We start from the raw sequence: 15477 nt of genomic DNA, 5'->3' as shown, positions 1-15477 counted from the left end.
CGCCATAGCAACCTCGGTGGCACTGAGGCCTAGCACCACCCGCCGCCGGGAGGGGGAGGAAACTCCGGCCCGCCAGGCGCCATTGTCACCCGGAGGTTTGGGTCAGCCGAGGTATTTGTGAGAATTGTCCCCATTGGTTTATTAAAATATGAATGTCGATCTAATATCGATACCCAACTGTGACGGACAAAAGACTCTCTAATAGTTAAAGTTAGAAAGTTTATTGCGGTGCCGGGCAGCGCTGGGATATCTCCCTAATGCGCACTGCCCAGATTACAGGTAATTACAAAGCCTTTTATCTACAAAAGTGTTGAATACACAAAATACAAATGCATATTCATACCCCTGTCACCTCCTTTTCTCCGCTTCGTATGCTAATTGACAAAAAGGTTATTAAGCATGAGTACTTTGTTCCCTGAAATGAGTCGGGGGTCTATTCTGGGGAGGGGTCACTAGAAACGAGGAAGTAAAATTAGTCTTCCTCGTTCTGACCTTTCTACCTTTTCAATGCATACATGACAAATGAATCCTTGGGAGGACCTATAGTTTGCTGTTTCCAGGATTGTTTCTGGAGACACAAGGTTTGCAATTGTCTTGTGTTTCTGGGATCTATTGATCAATTTCCCTTGTTTTTCATTACAAGCACAGCTTACCCAAAGTTGACAAGCAATGAGTTATTAGATCCGTGATTGCTTATCTAAAATCTGGTTTCTTTTAACCATACCCTAAATTTTAACTGATTTCAGCAAAGCTTATCTCATTAATTTCAGCTAAATCAGCATGTTTATTTGTCTCGGTTTGAAAGACAGGTATGGTCTAAGGAAAGGCAAGAGCCCCTTTCCTGAGATGCGGAATGCAACCCCCTCCCTGTTAATTATTTTAGGTCCAAATCAGAAGCCTTCAGGCAGGAGGTGTGGGGATAAGAATAACAGTTCTTTACTGGTATCTAACAAGGCAGAAAAAAACAACAACAGGTATAAAAATTGGCAACAGAACAGAACAGTATAGCTCCGCTCCAGTCCCTTTTGGCCGCAGGCCGTCTCCCTGTGCTGTTACCGGTGCTGTGGGGGCAGGGCAGGTCCCGCGCAGTTGAAGAGGGCTGGGTGATGGCGGCCGCGGCCCAGGGGAGAGAGGGGATGGGAAAGTGACTCCCCCCCTCACGGTGTCGGTCGTGGTGCTCAGCAGAGTGTCCGGAGATAGTAGGGTGAGGTGGGAGAGCAGCAGAGCGATGTCCAAAGGCAGGGAGCGTGGATCTCAGTGCTGGGATGGCAGGGGGAGATGCCAGAGCAGAGCCCAGGCTGTCTTCCCACTCCACGAGCCAAGCGAGTGAGAGTCCCCCGCTCCAGACCCCCGTCTACCTTTCCTTTTCCGGTCCCCCCCCCCCCTCCCCCTCCACCCACCCCCCTACGAGAGAACATTATCTGTCGTTTTAAGGTGTAGCCACAATTACTTAGCATAACAATGGGAGGAATTCCACAGAAAGAAAAGGGGAGCAATCCAACCCCCAATATTATTGTTAACTATAACCTTAGCTTTTCTAAAGTCTTCAAAATTAGTCTCATTTTCCCCACTTCTTCTTTGAAATGAGTAAATTCCTTTACTCGGTATACAGTCTTCCTCATCTATCCAAGCCATACATCTAGTGTCTCTCAAGACCAAGCCATATGCCTTCGATAGTGAAGTTAAGGCTGCTACTCGTCATAGCATCCTCCAATTCCAAACAAGTATTACAGCAGATAACACCAAACTTATGCTAACCAAAATAAGCAACACAATTATAGCGTGGACTAAGGCATTTAGCATATCGGTTGCTGTCGGAGACTACCCAAAAAGTACATCTCACCAATGATGAGACACATGTTCCTCAAGCCTTTTAAAAACCTCTTTGATGGTCTCTGTGTCATGGTGTATCGTAATTAATGTCTTTTTCCCTCCATCTCTAATTTCTTTTAAGATTTATCTCAATTCGTGATGTTTCATCAATTGAGCAACTAAAGTCAAATTCATTCCTATGGGCACAGGCAGTATCTTCTGCACAGTGGTTAGGTTAGCCTTTATATATTGATGTGATATTACAGGTGCCCGATAGGAAAAATCACACCCCTTAATTCTAACAAAATTGCAATCACACAAATTGAATTGAGTTTCATCTATAATTTGGTTGTCTATTGTGACAATTGATAAAAGATTTGTGTTAATCACAAAAACATTGGGGTTTCTATAAACCAGAATACTAAGCTCTGAAGTGAAGCATGGACACTAGATAAAGGAAATTATATGATTAAATAATTCTGTTTAAAATCACCTTGTTATGTTATATTATGTTGTATTATGTTACATTACATTATGTTATATTATGTTTTTCAAATAAGTTGTATCGGCTACCAGCTTGCAAAATCGGACTTCCCAAAAAGCCCTTCCTGCCTTTGTCTGATCAATACTGCCTATCCCAAAGACCAGACCTCCAGAACTTCCCTGGTGGTCATCTACAAGGACCGGATGGCTCTCTGTGACTGATTATCACCCAAAGGCTTTGTGAATTTGTGAACAACGAGAACCCACAGTATAAGAAGAGGCTGCAAACCAAGGTTCGGTGGAGCGTGGAGTGGGCAGTGACCCCTCGCGTTCCCCAGCGCGCTGCTTGCTCTTTCTATATCAAATAAAGCAATCTAAAATTTTGCTGAATATCGAGACTTTTGTCTCTCATTTATAACACTATCCTTATAGATGGGGCATGCTATCCTTAAACAGACACAACCTTGTCCTGCTGTCCTGGGGTGACTTTGTCTTGTTGAATTGTATCTCCATTTGTCTGTTTAGCCCAGAAATAAGTTTTGTACCTTTAAGGTTGGATTTGAGAATGAAGGAGGGGGGAGGAGAAGCGATGGAATGTCTGAAGCGGTTGTTTTCAAAACACAGAGATAGGAGTTCCATTGTCTCGTCCTCCTGGACTGTGTCACCGTGCTGGACAGCGGAGAGAGCTCTCCTTTGCTTTTTGTTAGTTTCTGACTAACTGAAGCAGAGAAGTTCCCCGGAAAGTTTTTGCTCTGGACTGGGGACCCGGGGGAGCAGCAGGAGTTTGCACCTGCGGCCCACCGGGGCCTGGCCTGGGCAGCGGCATTTTCCAGCGCCGGAGGGACTGAGAACAGACTGAGCCGAGCTACCACCCACAAGAGAGAGACTTTTTGAATTTGCCATCTCTTCAGAGCAGTGAGTGGTTTTGTTGTTCGGTATTGGTTTGGGTTTTTTTTTTGTGCTGGGCAGTGCTGTTCCTGTTGAATAAACAGGTTTTTTCCACTTCTCTCTGACGAAATTTCTTTCCCGAACCAGCTGGGGGAAGGGCCGCTCAGGTTTGCTTCCTGGGGGGGGCCCTTTGGAAGTTATCTCCCAAATTTGCCCTGAACCAGGACAGCTGTATACACAAGTGAAGTTTTCTGTTTGCCTGGATGCGTTTCTAAGTGACAAATACTTTGGTCCGTATCCAAACAAGTGTCTTTGTCACCTTCTAATGTCCCTTCACATATGTATTCTAGTTGTCTCCTCACAGTACAGAGCTCTAGATTAATGGTTTGTCATTTTCCTTCAATTTCTTGTGCCCACATTCTGTGTTCAGAAGGGTACAATACAGTTCCCTCATGGTTTAATCCTAAGGGGACTATTGGATGTATTAGGTCCACTGAGGCATTGTCTATCATTAAAAGAAAGGCTGTCACTATACTAGTCACAGAGTTATAGGTGAAATTGACCAACACCCACCAAGACTTCATGAAGTTCCCTCTCCATATCAGATGCATTGTCCGAAACAATTTTGCGAATTCCAGCAGGGAATGTTCCCTCTCCACCTTCCCTGATAACTGCAGCAGCCACTGATTGCATCCACAGTTGTGCTTGAGTACACCCTAGAGCCAGGGAGATGTTTTCACTAGCTGTGCCTAGCGCATTAATTATTACCTCATGATCTCGCTCCTCTGTGTTTTCCCATTCTGGTAATATTTGGGTAAGTTTCCAATGATTGTTACCCAGTGCTAGTAGAGAGGATTGCAAAGGTTGCTGTAATTTGACTAAGTCGCTCCCTACTGTGGTTAATTTATTAATCAGCACTTCTGAATCTATTGTGTTCAGCACTCTCAGTCCTGTCCTTAGCAATCCAGTGAGATCCCTCTTACTCCTAAAATTAGGAGACATACTTTTTTGAAGCTAAGTGGTCCAATCCTGGTAACTACAGGAGTTATTTGTTCTTCTACTTCTGGAATAGCTGGCATCTGGGTGATCACAGCCTTTCTTGGTACTGGTGGAGTAATCTTCGTCTGGTCCTTATGGAGCTCAGTACATACCTGAGTGATGTTAATGTCATACCCTCTCACTGCACACCCCTCTATTTTGAGTCTAAACTGAGGACATTTACTCAAGCATTTGTCACAGCATTCAGGACTGATCCGGATGGGTTTCATGGGTGGGTGGTAAGCCTCATGGAACACATCCTGCACGAATGCATATTTACATCCCCAAACATTTCTTCCTTCCCACAAACTTGCATTCGTGACTTTTAGCATCTTGTTGCCTTCTGTTCTTTGATCCTGATTGCAGTGAAGGTAGTGAGGAGCACCTGGAATGGTCCTTCCCACTGCGGTTCCAATGTCTTTTCTGCAAAAGACTTAACGTACACATAATCCCCAGGTTGTACATCATGTACTGGCCCATCTAGTTCTCTGTTTTGAGCTCCAGCCACATATTTCTCAATTTCCCTAAGTTGTTTATTTAGGGCCACCATATATCTATGTAGGGTTTCTTCCCCTACTTGAATGGGTGTTGTTCCCTCTTGAACTGCATACGGCCCTCCATACAATATTTCAAAAGGGCTTAATTTCTCTTTTGACCTTGGTTTTGTCCGAATTTTCAGTAATGCCAATGGGAGAGCCTGGGGCCAGAGCAAATTTGCTTCTTGCCCCAATCTCACAATTTGTTGTTTAAACAAATGGTTCATTTTTTCCACTTGGCCACTAGATTGAGGGTGGTATGGGGTGTGCAATTCCTAGTCTATTCCCAGGTGGTGACTTATTTGCTGCACAATTTTTGAAATAAAGTATGGCCCCCTATCTGAGGATATGGCGGCTGGAACTCCAAATCGTGGTATTATTTCTTGCAACAGTGCTTTGGTCACCTCTCGGACCTTAGCTGTCCTGGCAGGAAAGGCTTCTGGCCATCCTGAAAAGGTATCACTTAACACCAATAGGTAACGATACCCCCCTTTCCTGGGCAGTTCTGTAAAATCAATTTGCCTTTGTTGCCCAGGTCCACAACCTTTCCCAATTTGTCCCACTTTAGGCTTTGGGGTACTTTTAGGGTTAGTTTGGAAGCAAAGGCTACACTGACAAGTTACTTGTATCACTGTGCCCAGCAATTTCCTGGCCATGATTCTTTCTTTCAAATGGTTATACAGGGCATCTATTCCCCAGTGTGTTTTCTCATGTTCCCTCTGTACTAATGACCATAACAAATGGGAGGGTACTACAAGTTTCCCTTCTTTTGTTACAGCCCATCCCTCCTGGTTATAACTTGCCTTTTCTACCTTAATAAGTTTCTTATCCTTTTTATTGTATATTGGCTTACCTTCAATAGAATTTTTTCCATCTGGAATCAATGCTGCCTCAATTGTCTTATCAGGTATCTCACCTTTTGCTGCTTCTTTTGCCTCCCTATCCACCAGCATATTCCCTTCCTCCAATTCAGAGCTCACTTTTTGGTGCGCTTTAATGTGCATGATGGCTACCTTTTCAGGTAATTGTACTGCATCCAATAGTCTCAGTATTTCTTGGGCACGTTTAATATTCTTCCTTTGTGAGTTCGACAGTCCTCTCTCCTTCCAAATGGCTCCGTGTGCATGAACTACCCCAAATGCATACCTTGAGTCTGTATAGATGTTAATTTCCTTTCCTTCTGCCAGCTCTAGGGCTTGAATTAAGGCAATTATCTCAGCCTTCTGCACAGAGGTATTTGTTGGCAATGGTCCAGACTCTAGCACCTCTCTGCTTGTGGTAACTGCATACCCAGCATGCCTTTTTCCAGTGATGACATAGCTGCTCCCATCAGTGAACCAGGTCTCAACATCCTCAAGTGGGGTATCCTTCAGATCTGGGAGACTGGAGTAGGTGGTTTCAATGGTCTCCAGGCAATCATGGATCACTGGTTCTCCCATATTTCCACTGAAGAAGGAAGTTGGGTTCACAATGTTAGTTACCACAATTTCAACATCATCTTGTTCTACCAGTATAGCCTGGTACTTCAGGAATCTCCACGGGGAAAGCCAACGTCCCCCTTTCACCTCCAGGACTGCAGGCACTGTGTGGGATACTAGCACAGTCATCTTCTGGCCCAGGGTGAACTTGCGTGCCTCTTGGATGTTTACTGCTACTGCTGCAACGGTTCTGAGGCACCCTGGCCACCCCTTGGCTGCTGTGTCCAGCTGTTTGGAGAAGTAGCGACTGCCCTCCAGTACGGGCCTAGATTTTGTGCTAGTATTCCTAAAGCGATTCCTTGCTTCTCGTGAGAAAACAAAAAGAACAGCTTATTCACATCTGGAAGTCCCAAGGCTGGTGCTGACATGAGGGCCTTCTTTAGCTGGTCGAAGGCTCGAGTTGCTTCTTTTGTCCATTGAAGATTTCTTCTTCCTTCCGTGATCAAGGCATACAGAGGTTTAACAAGCAATCCATAATTATAAATCCACAGTCTGCACCACCCTGTCATGCCTAGAAAGGTTCTCAGTTCTTTCACTGTCTGAGGCTTTGGGGTCTGGCATGTTGCCTCCTTGCAATCTCGCCCTAAGGTTCTCTGTCCAGCACTCACTTCATAGCCCAGGTAAATGACTGTCTGCTTTACCATCTGAGCCTTCTTTTGGGATACTCAATACCCTTGCAGGCCCAGAAAGTTTAGGAGGCTTACCGTCCAATCTATGCATGTTTCTTGAGTCAGGGTGGCTATTAAGAGGTCATCCACATACTGGAGGAGCTGTCCTTCTCTGGAGGAGGTTCCCAGGACTCCAAATCCTTTGCAAGCCGCTCCCCAAATATAGTGGGGGAGTTCTTATAACCCTGCAGTAATACACACTATGTGAGCTGAGTTTTACGTCCAGGTCTAAGGCTTTCCCACTCGAATGCAAAGATTTTCTGTCTGGCTTCATGGAGAGGTAGGCAAAAGAATGCATCCTTCAAATATAAAACAGTAAACCAGGTTAATTCAGGTGTTAAATGGGTTAACAGGGTGTAAGGATTGGCAACTACCGGATACAAGTCCTCAGTTACCTTGTTAACAGCCCTTAAATCTTGTACCAACCTGTATGACCTGTCAGGCTTTTTCACTGGCAAAATAGGTGTTGAAATCAGACTGACACTCCTTCAGTAGTCCTATCTTCAAAAAGTTTTCAGTAATTGGACTAATCCCTTCTCTATCTTCTTTCTTTAGGGGGTATTGTTTAACCCTTACTGGCTGTCCTCCTTCTTTAAGTTTAATCTGTACTGGTAGTGCATTCTTTGCCCTTCCTGGTATATCAGAAGCCCACACCCCAGGAAATACCTGATCTATTATTTTCCTGAAATTTTCCTCTTCATTTACAACCTCAATTTCTTTGGTTATCATCATTAAACTTAACAATTCTACATATTGTTGATCTTTTACCTCCAAAATAATTTCCTCATTCTTAAATATTATTTTTGCCTCCAGCTGCTCTAGCAGATCTATGCCCAAAAGTGCAGATGGAGCCTTAGGCATATATAAAAATCGGTGAATATCCCACTGTTTCCCTAATTTATACTTCAATGGTTTGCAAAAATAAGCTCTTCCAGATTGGCCAGTCGCCCCTTTTACCATAACATAGTCATTGGTTAGAGGTATTAGGGCCTTATTCAACACTGAAAATGTTGCCCCTGTGTCTATTAAAAATTCCACCTCTTTCTCTTTGTTCCCCAGTTTGACTATAACCAGAGGGTCCTTGATGCTATAGGTCCTTGTGGGAGAAGTTCGGGAGCTGGTAGGGGAGGTTCAGGTTCATCCCACTCACTGTCACTGCTAGGCAGTGGTGGATAAAATTTGGATGGTTCCCTGGGTTCAGGAGTGGGTGGAGAAACCCCTACCTCAGTTCCTGTCCTTCTGAAGGAAGATGAAGCTAGAGATGAAGTGAGGGAGGTTGGAGTTAATGGTGGTTCTGAATGTGCATCCCTCACCACCCTCCTCCTTTCCTGACTTTTAGGGGGTGGTTTAAGTATGTCTTCTGTCTCTTGTTCCAAAGCCTCGGCTTGGTACACCTTGTCAGGATGTGTGCACCTCTGATTTATCAAGCAGGTGCTACAACACCGTTTGGGCTTCCCTTTAGTAACTTTATTGTCCTTTTCAAGGGCCAATACTAAAGGATCAGATGGTGGCCTCATTCCACAATCCCTTTGCCACTCAGGGTGATCCCTAAGAGTGAAAAATATATCAGCATAAGCTACTTCCTGCCACTTTTGTTCACGGCATAGGAAGAGCATTAGCTGCAAAAGAGTTTCATAGTGCAGTGTACCGCTTGCTGCCCATCTCACACCCTCTTCAAGCCTATAAAGTGGCCACTACTGTGTACAAAACTTATCCAGCTCCCTGTTGGTTTCTGTACCACCATAGCCCACCAATTCTTTCCAATGTGTTAAAATACATCCCAGAGGACTGCTTTTAGGAATCTCTTGACTTTCACCTGCTCCCATCCTTAAAATTCCACTGGTACAAAGATATACTGGGAACTCTCGTTCCACCCTAAAGATTTCCACTGGCTTTCCTATGCCTCCTGCTCCTGGGCATATACTTTTACTGAAGAAAAAAACAGGGTTTACACATACACACACACACACCACGGGAGGGGAAAACTCCTTTTTGTTTTAATCCTGAAAGGAAACAACACAACTCAATCAAACAAATTGACAACACACACACTTGTCCCCTCTTCCTTGATTAAATCCTTGATTACAAATCGTTATCAAACAAAAGTCCTCTGTTATATTCTGCACTGGCTATATTGCAGCTAAAATGCACTCATTAATTGCAAGCAGTTTCACACACCGCAGCAAGTGTGATAATTGATAAAAGATTCGTGTTAATCACAAAAGCATTGGGGTTTGTATAATACTAAGCTCTCAAGTGAAACATGGACACTAAATAAAGGAAATTATATGATAAAATAATTCTGTTTAACATCACCTTGTTATGTTATATAATGTTGTATTATGTTACGTTATATTATGTTATATCATGTTATGATTTCCAAATAAGTTGTATTGGCTACCAGCTTGCAAAATCAGACTTCCCAATAGCCTTTCCTGCCTTTGTTTGATCAATGCTGCCTATCTCAAGGACCAGACTCCCAGAACTTCTCTGGTGGTTATCTACAAGGACCAGATGGCTATCTGTGACTGATTATCACCCAAAGGCTTTGTGAATTTGTTTAAGGATGTTTATTCAACCACCACTGCTTACCTGGCAAAATTATGACCAAAAAACCCCAAAAAGTATTGATTACAACGAAAAACCATAGTATAAGAAGAGGCTGCAAACCAAGGTTTGGTGGAGCGGGCAGTGGCCCCTTACGTTTTCCAGCATGCTGCTTGCTCTTTCTATATCAAATAAAGCAATCTAAATTCTGCTGAATATCAAGACTTTTGTCTCTCATTTATAACAATTTGGTGCCGAAACCCGGGACATCCTTGGAGCCCTGAGAGGCACTGCAATTTCGGGGAGGCGCCCCACTGCTGTGGCACCGGTTCATCAGTGATTCTCGGGACCCATCGACGTACCGCACCTTATAGACTGAGCAAGGAAAATCTCCCCGGAAGACTGAGGCAAAATCACCTGTAATTCTCTTGCACGAAGACCCAGACAGGAGTATCGGACTGTGAGTATTTGTCTGGTTTGGTGGGGATGACTGTGTGCTTGCCTGAATGAGACGTGGTTTCTGCCGCGAAGCGAGAGCGGAGTCCTTCTATCCGCGTTTCCAGTATCCCGCAAGGGACCTGGCCAGTCACTGGACGAAGCAACAGAACACAAAGGGAGAGACTGCTTTTCTTGTCCTAGCCCAGGTAGAGGCATCCTTCCCATCCTAGTCCAGGCAGAGGCAGGACCCGGGGGGAGGAAAAGAAAAGCAGATTGCAACACACCAGTCACGGAGGGAGAAGGGAAAAGCTGCTTTTCCTATCCCAGCCCAGGTAGAGGCGGGTTCCAGTCCATCCTGACCCAAGGAGAGGCAGGGGTTCGGGTGGAACACATCGGGGAGTACAAACACCTCAAGACAGTCCCTTGAGGTAAAAATGGGACAAAGAGGAAGTAAGATTCTGAGTCCCAGAGACCCACGAAGAGGTTCAAGTTCATTTGGTCCACAAGGAGACCGGGAAACTAAAGACAAGACAAGTAGGTTGCCAGAACTAGCACCAGGCAGCCCTTTGGGAGTAATATTAAGATGTTGGGACACAGGGGCAGTATACAGAGGAAAAGGTAAAGAAAAATCGATTCAATATTGCATGGTGGAATGGACCAGAGAAATGATCCGTAAAGATAACCTATACTGGCCCATGTTCAGATCATTTGAGGGTTGGATTTGTCTGGCATTAAACACATATGTGGCTTGTAAAAAACCATTTAACAGAGAAGAATGTGATTATGCTGCCTTGTGGGCAAAACAGTCCAAGCAATCCTTGATAGTATGGCCAACTGAAAGTAATCCCCCCTTGATTGAACAATCCCCTCTGCTTGCAGACAGGTCCAAGGGTCAGAAAAGACCCTACTAGGTTGATAAAGAGGGTCCAAAGAGTAGTTTTTAGGGTTTAAAGTGTAGCACAGTATGGTAATGTTGTGATTCTTATAGGCTGTATGTAAATGCTATAGGATTTGTATCTTGTATTAGATTGGTTAGTGAAAAGTAGAATATTCAACACAGAAGAAGATTTATTGTATTGTAACGGGAACCTCGCTCTCTTACTTCTCTTACCTCTCTTACTTTACTCTCTTCTCTTACCACTCTTACGCTCCTACCTCTTACTGGCCTTTCCCCTCTTACCCCCTGCCCTCTCTTTACTCCTTTTACTCTTGCCCTCCTGTTCTCACAAGCCTGCTTCGAGCTGCGGCTGGCAGCTCCAAGCAGGGCTCCTTCACCCACGCCCTATGCAATAAACCATAAGTTCCAAAACCTGGCTTTAGAGATCTCTCAATCCCGACCGTCCAGACCAGCAGCTCCTACAGTGGGGAAATTGTGATAATTGATAAAAGATTTGTGTTAATCACAAAAGCATTGGGGTTTGTATAATACTAAGCTCTAAAGTGAAACATGGACACTAGGTAAAGGAAATTATATGACAAAATCATTCTGTTTAAAATCACCATGTTATGTTATGTTTATGTTAATGTTATGTTATGTTAATGTTATGTTTATTTTATGTTAATGTTATGTTATGGGTTATGTTATGGGTTATGTTATGGGTTATGTTAATGTTATGTTAATGTTATGTTATGGGTTATGTTATGGGTTATGTTATGGGTTATGTTTATGTTATGTTAATGTTATGTTAATGTTATGTTATGGGTTATGTTATGGGTTATGTTATGGGTTATGTTATGGGTTATGTTATGTTATATTTTCCAAATAAGTTGTATCGGCTACCAGCTTGCGAAATCAGACTTCCCAAAAAGCCCTTCCTACCTTTGTCTGATCAATGCTGCCTATCCCAAAAAACAGACTCCCAGAACTTCTCTGGTGGTTATCTACAAGGACCAGATGGCTATCTGTGACTGATTATCACCCAAAGGCTTTGTGAATTTATGTAAGGATGTTTATTCGACCACCACTGCTTACCTGGCCAAATTATGACAACAAAAACCCAAAAAGTACTGATTACAACGAGGAACCACAGTATAAGAAGAGGCTGCAAACCAAGGTTTGGTGGAGCGTGGAGTGGGCAGTGACCCCTCACATTCCCCAGTGTGCTGCTTGCTCTTTCTATATCAAATAAAGCAATCTAAATTTTGCTGAATATCGAGACTTTTGTCTCTCATTTATAACACAAGCGTACAGTTAAAACCCAACGCAATTCTTTTCGAGCCGTAATCAGGGTACAGATGGGGACTTTGCAAAATACCAAACGGTTTTCGGCCACATATTAACAATCCCAATCACACACACTCAATTAAAGGTTTTAATAAAGTGTCACTGTAAGTCAAAGAGCTCTAATGGGGACACAGCACAAATCCCTCCGCAAGAGGGAAGCGGGGGCCACCCCGGCCCCACACCGTCCCGCACTCCCCTGCGATCAGGAATCACCAGTCCCTAATTAAAATACCACTCCATACACACCGGTGTGACAATTGATAAAAGATTCGTGTTAATCACAAAAGCATTGGGGTTTGTATAAACCAGAATACTAAGCTCTGAAATGAAGCATGGACACTAGATAAAGGAAATTATATGATTAAATAATTCTGTTTAAAATCACCTTGTTATGTTATATTATGTTGTATTATGTTACATTATAATATGTTATGTTTTGTTTTTCAAATAAGTTGTATCGGCTACCAACTTGCAAAATCGGACTTCCCAAAAAGCCCTTCCTGCCTTTGTCTGATCAATACTGCCTATCCCAAAAACCAGACTCCCAGAACTTCTCTGATGGTTATGTACAAAGACCAGACCTCCAGAACTTCCCTGGTGGTCATCTACAAGGACCGGATGGCTATCTGTGACTGATTATCACCCAATGGCTTTGTGAATTTGTGAACAACGAGAACCCACAGTATAAGAAGAGGCTGCAAACCGAGGTTCGGTGGAGCGTGGAATGGGCGGTGACCCCTCACGTTCCCCAGCTCGCTGCTTGCTCTTTCTATATCAAATAAAGCAATCTAAATTTTGCTGAATATCGAGACTTTTGTCTCTCATTTATAACACCGGCAATCTCAAAACCTCACAAATAATTAAGTATGTTCCTTCACTGTAGAGACAAGCCGACAAGCCCCCCCCCATCAAAACCTTTTTTGCGGGGTCGGAGCAGGGCTGAGAAAGACACGGTCCGGGACTACAAAACCTGAATCCTTCCGCCGGTTAGCAAGGCGATACCGGGCGTAACTTCAAACCTACTCGTCCTTTACACACAAAATAAACAGCTTAATCACCCACAACTGTTTTTACTTAATAATACACTGGTTAAAATTCCACTGCCAGCCACACAAACAAAACTCACACACAGCACTTCTCCTGGCACACACTCCAAACACGGTATAAGCACTGCAAATCCCACTGCTTTCGCAAACACAAACACATATTCCTCCGCTGATCAGGCGGGGTTTTTAAAATTCTTTCACAGCTTTAAACAAGCACAAACCCAAAACACCACACACTAATGACACGCTCCAAAACGCACAAATTTAAAATTCCTGCAACACAAACCCTTGCAAACAATGACACATATGGCACGCAAATAAATTTAGAGCCTGAACACACAAACCCACAAACTAAAAATCCATCTCGACTCTACACACCTCCGGCGCACTAGGGTCACAATTACGGTCTCCTGCGATCCAGTCTGGGACCGCTCGCAACCCAGAATTCACAAACCACAATCTACCAAGCCGCTTTTAAACCACAACTAAACCTGGAGCCACAACTGCTCCTAAACAACAATACCCAGACCTACAGCTCTGCTGCCGCCTCTGCCCCACCACAAGACACTTGGTTACAGCTGGTGCCGTTACCAGCTCACAAATAACCATTAATACCAGACTCTGCGTAGCTTACCAAACACAATCAGGCCTCTGCTTTGCATAAGACGCCTATTATGACTTATAAGCTGCCTGTATTCAAAGGTACCTTTTCCCAATATTTATTAAACATACCTTTTTGTCCGTAGCTTTGGCAGATCCTGGTCTCTCCCCGGGGTATCAAGGGGGACGCAAGAGCCCTCTTCCCAGAAAATTCTGGGTGGGCGCCCGGAGTGGGTCCCAGACCCCGATGGCCCCTCAGCCAGAGAGAGCAGAGTCCTGCTGCGGTCACCAGATGATTTATTAAAATATGAATATCGATCTAATATCGATACCCAACTGTGACGGACAAAAAACTCTAACAGTTAAAGTTAGAAAGCTTATTGCGGCGCCGAGCAGCGCTGGGATATCTCCCTAATGCGCACTGCCCAGATTACAGGTAATTACAAAGCCTTTTATCTACAGAAGTGTTGAATACACAAACTAAAAATGCATATTCATACCCCTGTCACCTCCTCTTCTCCGCTTAGTATGCTGTCTTGGTTTGAAAGACAGGTATTTGCTAAGCAAAGGCGAGAACCCCTTTTCTGAGATGCAGAGTGTAACCCTCTCCCTTCTAATTATTATAGTTTCAAATCAGAGGCTTTCAGGCAGAAGATATGGGGATAACAGTTCTTTACTAATATATCTAACAAGGCAAACAGCAGAAACAACAACAACTATAAAAATTGACAACAAAACAGAACTGTATAGCTCAGTTCCAATCCCTTTTTGGCCACAGGCTCCCTCTCTGCGCTCAGTTACCGGTGCTGTGGGGGCAGGGCAGGTCCCACGCAGTCGAAGAGGGCTGGGTGATGTCGGCAGCCCAGGTGTGAGAGGGATGGAGGGGGGGACTCCCTCCTCACGGTGTCAGTCGTAGTGCTTTGCAGAGTGCCCAGAGGTAGTAGGAAGAAGTGGGAAAACAGCCGAGCGATGTCCGATAGCAGGGAACGTGGCTCCCGGCGGTGGGATGGCGGGGAGGATGCTAGATAGTAGCCCCAGCCGTCTTCCTTCCACTCCACGAGAGAGCGAGAGACAGAGAGCCCAGGCCCTTGTCCCACCTTTCCTTTTCCGGTCTCCCCCTATCCCCCACCCCCCTGCGAGAGAAAACTTGCTATTATGGTGTAGCCACAAATACTTAGGATAACAATGGGAAAAATTCCACAGAAAGAAAAGGGAACAATTCAACCCCCAACATATGCTAATTGACAAAAAGGTTATTAAGCATGAGTAGTTTGTTCCCTGAAATGAGTCGGGGGTCTATTCTGGGGAGGGGTCACTAGAAACGAGGAAGTAAAATTAGTCTTCCTCGTTCTGACCTTTCTACCTTTTCAATGCATACATGACAAATGAATCCTTGGGAGGACCTATAGTTTGCTGTTTCCAGGATTGTTTCTGGAGACACAAGGTTTGCAATTGTCTTGTGTTTCTGGGATCTATTGATCAATTTCCCTTGTTTTTCATTACAAGCACAGCTTACCCAAAGTTGACAAGCAATGAGTTATTAGATCCGTGATTGCTTATCTAAAATCTGGTTTCTTTTAACCATACCCTAAATTTTAACTGATTTCAGCAAAGCTTATCTTATTCATTTCAGCTAAATCAGCATGTTTATTGTTAACTATAGCCTTAGCTTTTCTGAAGTCTTCAAAATTAGTGTCTCACCATCAGCTCAGCTGCTAG

General features: G+C 44.1%; 1 long non-coding RNA gene across 1 annotated transcript; it reads left to right on the top strand.

The window, feature by feature from the left end:
* Positions 1–11: 11 nt before the first annotated feature.
* On the top strand, positions 12–12892 carry LOC148220081 (uncharacterized). The gene is made up of 3 exons (XR_015799002.1): positions 12–111; positions 2373–3210; positions 12565–12892. It is a non-coding gene; the product is annotated as an uncharacterized LOC148220081 (long non-coding RNA).
* Positions 12893–15477: the final 2585 nt, after the last annotated feature.

Source organism: Sturnus vulgaris, chromosome W, assembly GCF_052056855.1.
Source record: "Sturnus vulgaris isolate bStuVul1 chromosome W, bStuVul1.hap1, whole genome shotgun sequence".
Classification (NCBI taxonomy): Eukaryota; Metazoa; Chordata; class Aves; order Passeriformes; family Sturnidae; genus Sturnus; species Sturnus vulgaris.
Note: the sequence above shows the minus strand (reverse complement) of the source record. Positions and strands in the feature narration are given on the sequence as shown.